At 39.5% G+C, this 7,057-nt stretch overlaps 1 long non-coding RNA gene across 1 annotated transcript; it reads right to left on the minus strand.

Annotated features, from left to right (window-relative positions):
* Positions 1 to 1,214: 1,214 nt before the first annotated feature.
* LOC126984558 (uncharacterized) lies at positions 1,215 to 5,554 on the minus strand. Its single transcript, XR_007737023.1, has 2 exons — positions 3,975 to 5,554; positions 1,215 to 3,821 (listed from the first exon to the last, which is right to left on the minus strand). It is a non-coding gene; the product is annotated as an uncharacterized LOC126984558 (long non-coding RNA).
* Positions 5,555 to 7,057: the final 1,503 nt, after the last annotated feature.

The following is a 7,057-nucleotide window of genomic DNA, read 5'->3' on the forward strand; positions in this document are numbered from 1 at the left end:
ATTTTACTTCATTTTTTACAATCTTATTTTTATTGTTTTTATTATTTTTTATCATTTTTACTCTTTCTCTTATCATCAACGAATCGCCTATTTTCTTTATTTGCTTTATTTTACTTCATTTTTTACAATCTTATTTTCATTGTTTTTATTATTTTTTATCATTATTACTCTTTCTCTTATCATCAACGAATCGCCTATTTTCTACTTTATTTGCTTTATTTTACCTCATTTTTTACAATCTTATTTTTATATTTATTATTATTATTATTTTTTTTTTTACTGTCTGTCTGTCTCCCAGTAACAGAATATGATAATTAAACTCTGATTTCCACTCTCCTCTCTCCATTATCATCAACAATTCGCCTTTTTCTTTCTGTATATCAATCTTACTCTATATTTTCACTACTTTACTTTTTCATCATCTTTTTACTCTCTTTATTTTCACTCTCGGTTTCTGCTTCCCTTTGACTCGCCTTCGCCTTTTTTTCCTTCTTTTAAATGACTCCTGCTGTCGTGTCTTACCTGTGTGTTTCTTTTTCTTTCTTTTTCATTACCTGCCCGCCGCCGGTTTCTGGGTTAAGTGCCTCCAGACGTAATTTTCTATAATGCACCTCTGTTATTTGTGTTACTACTGTTTGTTGTTGTTGGTATGCTGTGTGTGTGTGTGTGTGTGTGTGTGTGTGTGTGTGTGTGTGTGTGTGTGTGTGTGTGTGTGTGTGTGTGTGTGTGTGTGTGTGTGTGTGTGTGTGTGTGTGTGTGTGCTGTATGTCAACTATCCTTTGTTTTTGTGCCTCTGAATGTGCGTGCGTGTGTGTGTGTGTGTGTGTGTGTGTGTGTGTGTGTGTGTGTGTGTGTGTGTGCGCGCGTAAACTGCATGGCTCATTAGGTGCGACTACACGGCTTGCCACCTGCGTAAACACACACACACACACACACACACACACACACACACACACACACACACACAGCATCATGCCCCTCACCACAACCCTTACAATCATCACCATCACCACCACCACCATCACCACCACCACCACCATCACCACCATCACTACCACCACCATCACCACCATCACTACCACCACCATCACCATCACCACCATCACCATCACCACCACCATCACTCTATCACTCGGGAATTTTCGGAAGACAATATCAGTTTCACAATGTCAATAAAACTTCACCCATTTTGATGACAGGAATATTTCAGTCTCTCTCTCTCTCTCTCTCTCTCTCTCTCTCTCTCTCTCTCTCTCTCTCTCTCTCTCTCTCTCTCTCCGGTAGCTATTTCTCTTTCCTCCGCCTTTTCCTCTTTCTCTCTTTTTTCTCTCTCTTTATTCCTTTTTCTTTCTATTTATTTATTTTTCATGTCATTATTTCGTCTGCATTTTAAATTTCTCTTCACATTATTATTATTATTATTATTATTATTATTATTTTCTTCTCTTCCTCCTTTCGCTCATCTCCTTTCGAAGTTTTATTGCAATTATACTCGTTTTTTTTCTTTCATTTCGTTTTCTTTATCTTCTTTTCCTTTTTTATGGGTGTCAATATTAAGTTTAAGAGTACAGAGGTATAGCTTGACTGACGGTTAGATTTATGGTGAACAGATGACGCAAAGTAGATAAATAAATAGTTAGACAGATAAATCGACACATTACTAGATAGAGATCAAGTTTAAGAGAACCGATTTGTATATTAATGAGCAGACTGGCAGTGTATAAAAGAGTCAAATATATAAATAGATAGACGTATGTTGTTTGTATGAAAGAGAGGGAGAGAGATGAGAGGAGGAAGAAGAGAGGAAGAGAAAAAGAGGAATGAGAGAAGGAGGAATAATAAAAGGAAAGGAATGAAAGAGGGAGAAAAGGAAATGGATGAAAAAAGAGTAAGAGGAAGAAATAGACAGACACACACTGATAGATAGATATTAACTTTAAGAGAACAGAGATATAAATTGACAGACAGATTTATAGTGAATAGAAGAAGCAAATAGATAGAGATAGATACATAGATAGACAGACAAACAGACACACAGCTTGGTAGATAGATAGAGAGGTACACGAAAAAGATGGATGGAAGGATATATATAGATATTGATAAATAAAGATCAATAATTCTATCGATGGGCGTCTTACTAAAGCTTATCTTCTCCCTTCTTCTCCTTCTTCTTCTTTATTCTTCCTTCCCCTTTCTTCCTCCTTCCTTTAATCACCATAGCTTTCCTAAATTTTCCTTTCTTTCTTTTTTACACTTTTTCGTCCTTCTTACTAAGCTTATCATCTTCTTCTTCTCTTCTCCTTCTTCTTCTTTAACTCCTCTTTCTCCTTCTTTTGTTCCCATCTACATCTTTTTTTTTTCACTTTAGCATTCTTTTATTTTTTTTCTTTCTTTTTATATTTTTTCGTTTTTCTTACTAAACTTATCTTCTTCTTTTTTCCTTCTTCTCCTTCTTTCCCTCCCATCTACATTTTTTTTTTACTTTAGCATTCTTTTATGTTTTCTTTCTTTTTTTTACTTTTTCGTTATGCTTACTAAACTTATCTTCTCTTTTCCTTCTCTTCTTCTTTTTCTCCTCTTTATACCTCCTTTCCTCCCATCCACACCCATTTTTTTTCTTTTTATACTTTTTCGTTCTTCTTATGAAGCTTATCTTCTCCTTCTCCTTCTTCTTCTTCTCCTTTTTCTCCCTCTTTCTCTTCCATCTACACCTATTTTATTTTTACTATAGCATTCTTACATTTTCCTTTCTTTCTTTTTATAGTTTTTCGTTCTCACTAAACTTATCTTCTCCTTCTTCTTCTCTTTTCCTTCTCCTTTTCCCCATCCTTTTCCTTTTCCACCAATCTACACACATTATTTTTACTATAGCATTCTTATAGTTTCCTGTCTCTCATTTTCTTCTCCTTCATCTTCTTATCATTACTCTATCTATCTCTATCACTTTCTTTACTAGTTTGTTTATAAATAAGAGATGGAAAGAAAGAGAGGAAGAAGTGAAGGAAAAAAAGTGAAAAAAAAAAGGAAAGGAAGATGGAATGAAGGAAGGAGAGAAAAACAGGATGAAGGGAACGTGACAGATAGCAAGGAAGGAGGAGGAGGAGGAGGAGGAGAGGGAGGAATAAGGGGATAAGGGATAGCATTTGAGATGAAACCATTATTCTTGACATTGTTTACTACATTCCTCTCTCTCTCTCTCTCTCTCTCTCTCTCTCTCTCTCTCTCTCATCACTGCCTTTTCCTTTATACCTTTTCCATTATTTTCTTTCATTTATCTCCTTTTCTTCCTCCTCCCTCTATCTCTCTCTTTTTCTTCCTCTTCCTTTCTTTCCTCTCTTTTTCTTCCTCCTCCCTTCATTTCTCCCCCTTTCTTCCACTTCTGCTCATCTCCCTCCTTTCTTCCTCCTCTTTTCATCCATCTTCCTTCCTTCCTTCTTTTTCCATCCTCTCTTTCCTTCCTTCTTCGTTCTCTTCTTCCTCTCTCTTTCCCTCCTTTTTCTTCCTTTCTTTCTTTCCTCCTTTTCTTCTTTCTTCGTTAATTCCTCTTCTATTCTCTTCTTCCTCTCTCTTTCCCTCCTTTTTCTTCCTCTCTTTCTTTCCTTCTTTTCTTCTTTCTTCGTTAATCCCTCTTCTTTTCTCTTCTTCCTCTTTATTTCCCTCCTCCTTCTTCCTTTCTTTCTTTCCTCCTTTTCTTCTTTCTTCGTTAATTTCTCTTCTCTTCTTCCTATTTCCTTCCCTCCACCTTCTTCCTCTCTTTCTTTCCTCCTTTTCTTCTTTCTTCGTTAATTTCTCTTCTCTTCTTCCTATTTCCTTCCCTCCTTCTTCCTCTCTTTCTTTTCTCCTTTTCTTCTTTCTTCGTTAATTTCTCTTCTCTTCTTCCTATTTCCTACCCTCCTCCTTCTTCCTCTTTCTTTCCTCCTTTTCTTCCTTCTTCGTTAATTTCTCTTCTCTTCTTCCTGTTTCCTTCCCTCCACCTTCTTCCTCTCTTTCTTTCCTCCTTTTCTTCTTTCTTCGTTAATTTCTCTTCTCTTCTTCCTATTTCCTTCCCTCCACCTTCTTCCTCTCTTTCTTTCCTCCTTTTCTTCTTTCTTCGTTAGTTCCTCTTCTCTTCTTTTCCTCCTTTCTTTCTTTCCTCCGTTTTCCCTCCTCCTCACAATCATCATAAATCTTCTTGCCACCACATTTCCTTCCCCTCACACCTCCATTTCCTTCTTTTTTTAACCTCTTTCTTCTACCTTCCCTCTTTCTTATCGCCTTTCGCTTTTTTTCTAATCTTTCTTTTCCCTCTACTTATCTTTCGACCTCTCCTTGTTCATTATTTATCCAGTATCTCTAATTATTCACTTTTATATCCACTCCTTCGTTCCACCCCGCCTTTCTTTTTCACACAACAGAAGTAGGAATGTTTTTTTTTCCGTTTCCTTCCTTCCCTTTTTTTCCATCTTCACTAGGGCAGTAGATTTATGGCTCATCTTTTTTTCCCTTTTCTTTGTCTATCTCCTTTTCCTTCCTTTCTTTTCCGAGCGGGTAGTAAGGTTGAGTTCCCTTTTGTTCTCTTTTTCCATCTCTTTTGCCTTCATTTTTATCCCTTTTCTCCTTTAAGACGAGAGTAGTTGTGTTGATTTGTATTTTTTCTCTTTTCTTTCTCCCTCTTCGTCCTCTCTATTCCCTTTTTCCTCCTCCTCTTTCTTTCCTTAGTTTCTCCCTCTCCTCACTGTAACCTTTCTTTCAATCCTTTCTTTTCTCCTTTTCTCTTTCAATTTCCCTCTCCTGTTCTTAAGGGAAAACACTACTTTATTTCTATCCTCTTCTTCCTTCCTCCTTCTTCTTACTACCTCCCATTCCGTCTCTTCTTTCCTCGTCCATTCTAGACTCAATTTCCTCTCCCGTTCCATACCCTACTTCCTTCCTTTCCTCACTATTACTTTCCCTTCCAGCCCCTTTCCCCCGTCCCTTCCAGCGTCCTTTTCCTCCCTGGCATTACTTCCTTTCATCCTCTTCTTCCTCCCTTTCCACACTATTACCTTCCCTTCCAGCCCCTTCTTTTCCCGCGTCCCTTCCAGCATCCTTTTTACTTCCTTTCATCCTTTCCTTCCTCCCTTTCCACACTGTTACCTTCCCTTCCAGTCCCTTCTTTCCCACGTCCCTTCCAGCCTCCTTTTCCTCGCCGGTACTGGAAATAAGCGGCCTTAAGAGTCTTTATGGCCTCCTAAGTTATGTCTCTCACGCGCCTCGTTAGCAAGTGTTGGGGCCAGGCCAGAACACCTGTTAATTGTGGCCAGGTGCGCGGACGGAGGAGGAGGAGGAGGAGGAGGAGGAGGAAGAAAAGGATGGCCATGTGAAGTATTTGGAACGTAAAAATATCAGGAGGTAGATGGTGAAGAAGGTGTGTAGGTTGCGAGGGGAGTGGACGATGAGGGGAAGACAATGGAAGCTGTGAGAGTAAGAATTCGTGAGTGAAAGAAGGGGAAGGGGAAAAAGAAGGGGAAGAGGGAAAGTAAGGGAAAGGGATCAAAGGGGAGGGGTAAATGAAGGGGAACGAAAAAAGGGAGTGGTATAGGAAAAGGGGAAGGTGGATGGGTAAAGGAAGGGGAAAGGAGGTGAGGAGTAAAGGAATGGAGGGGAAGGAAAAAAGGAGGGGTAGAGGAAGGGGAAGGGAAAGAAAAAAGGAAATTGGTAATGGAAGGGAAAGGGGTGAGGGAGATGAGTACAGAAAGGGAGAGGGGAAAGAAAGGGGAAAGGGAAAGAAAAAGGGGAGAAATACAGGAGTGGAGGGGAGGGTTTTTACACCAAGGGAAACATCTACACACAACCTTCACAGACGAGGGAAACCATTACTATATGTGATGGGCTAATGCGAAACGAGGACGAAATACAATCTTTAGGAGGAGTCGTATGGAGAAAAATGTGTCAGATCTGTAACGGCAGGAGTACGAAGGGAAAGAGAGGGAAGAAGGTAAGGTGAAGAAGGAGAGGAAAGAGGGTAAAGAGGGGAGAGGAAGGAGGGTAAGGAGATAAAGAGTAAAAGAGAGTAAAGTAAAAGGAGACAGAAGAGGAGGATGTGCAAGAAGGGAATGCGTAAATTAAAAGGAGATGCGAGAGGAAGGAGGGGAAGAAGTAAGAGAGGAAGGTGAAGGAGGGAAAGGAGAAAGAGACAGGTAAGGAGAGGAATGAAGCAAAAGTAGAAAGTAGAGGAGAAGGAGGAGGATGTACGGAAAGGGAAGGAGTAAAAAAAAGAAGACACGAGAGAAGGAGGGCAAGGAAAAGTGGGAGGAGGAGAGGAAGGAGAGGAAGGAGGGTAAGAGGAGAGAGGCAGGAGTAGGAGGGAAGAGAGGGTAAGAAGGAGGAGGAGGAGAGGAAGGAGAGGAAGGAGGGTAAGAGGAGAGAGGCAGGAGTAGGAGGGAAGAGAGGGTAAGAAGGAGGAGGAGAAGTATAAGGAGCAGGTTCAATTTTCCTGAAGAACGAGCTGAGAGGATGAGACTGTGATGTGTGTGCCTGGAGAGCGTCTGTGCTATGCTGCCGGGACGCTGATGGAGTGCTGCTGGAACGTAATGCTAAAGTAGTGCTGTCGGGAGAGGGAAGTTTGTGATAGTGTGATAGTTCTTGCTTATACACCCAAGCCACTTTACTTATGAGACTGAAAGTAATAAAAATGTATACACTCACGTAATTTTCCTTAGAAGATTGAGTGGTTAAAATTGTCTCCACGGTTATGAATATGAAGAAAGTATGAAGTTTGTGATAGTTTTTGTTTATACACGTATGAGACTGAAGGTAATAGAGATGTATACACTCACGTAATTTTCCTTAGAAGATTGAGTGGTTAAAATTGTCTCCACGGTTATGAATATGAAGAAAGAATGAAGTTTGTGATAGTTTTTGTTTATACACTTATGAGACTGAAAGTAATAGAGATGTATACACTCACGTAATTTTCCTTAGAAGATTGAGTGTTTAAAATTGTATCCACGGTTATGAGTATGAAAAAAGTATGAAGTTTGTGAGTTTTTTGCTTATACACTCAAACCACTTGACTCATGAGACTGAAAGTAGCAGA

This window comes from Eriocheir sinensis, chromosome 5 (assembly GCF_024679095.1).
Source record: "Eriocheir sinensis breed Jianghai 21 chromosome 5, ASM2467909v1, whole genome shotgun sequence".
NCBI classification, from domain to species: Eukaryota; Metazoa; Arthropoda; class Malacostraca; order Decapoda; family Varunidae; genus Eriocheir; species Eriocheir sinensis.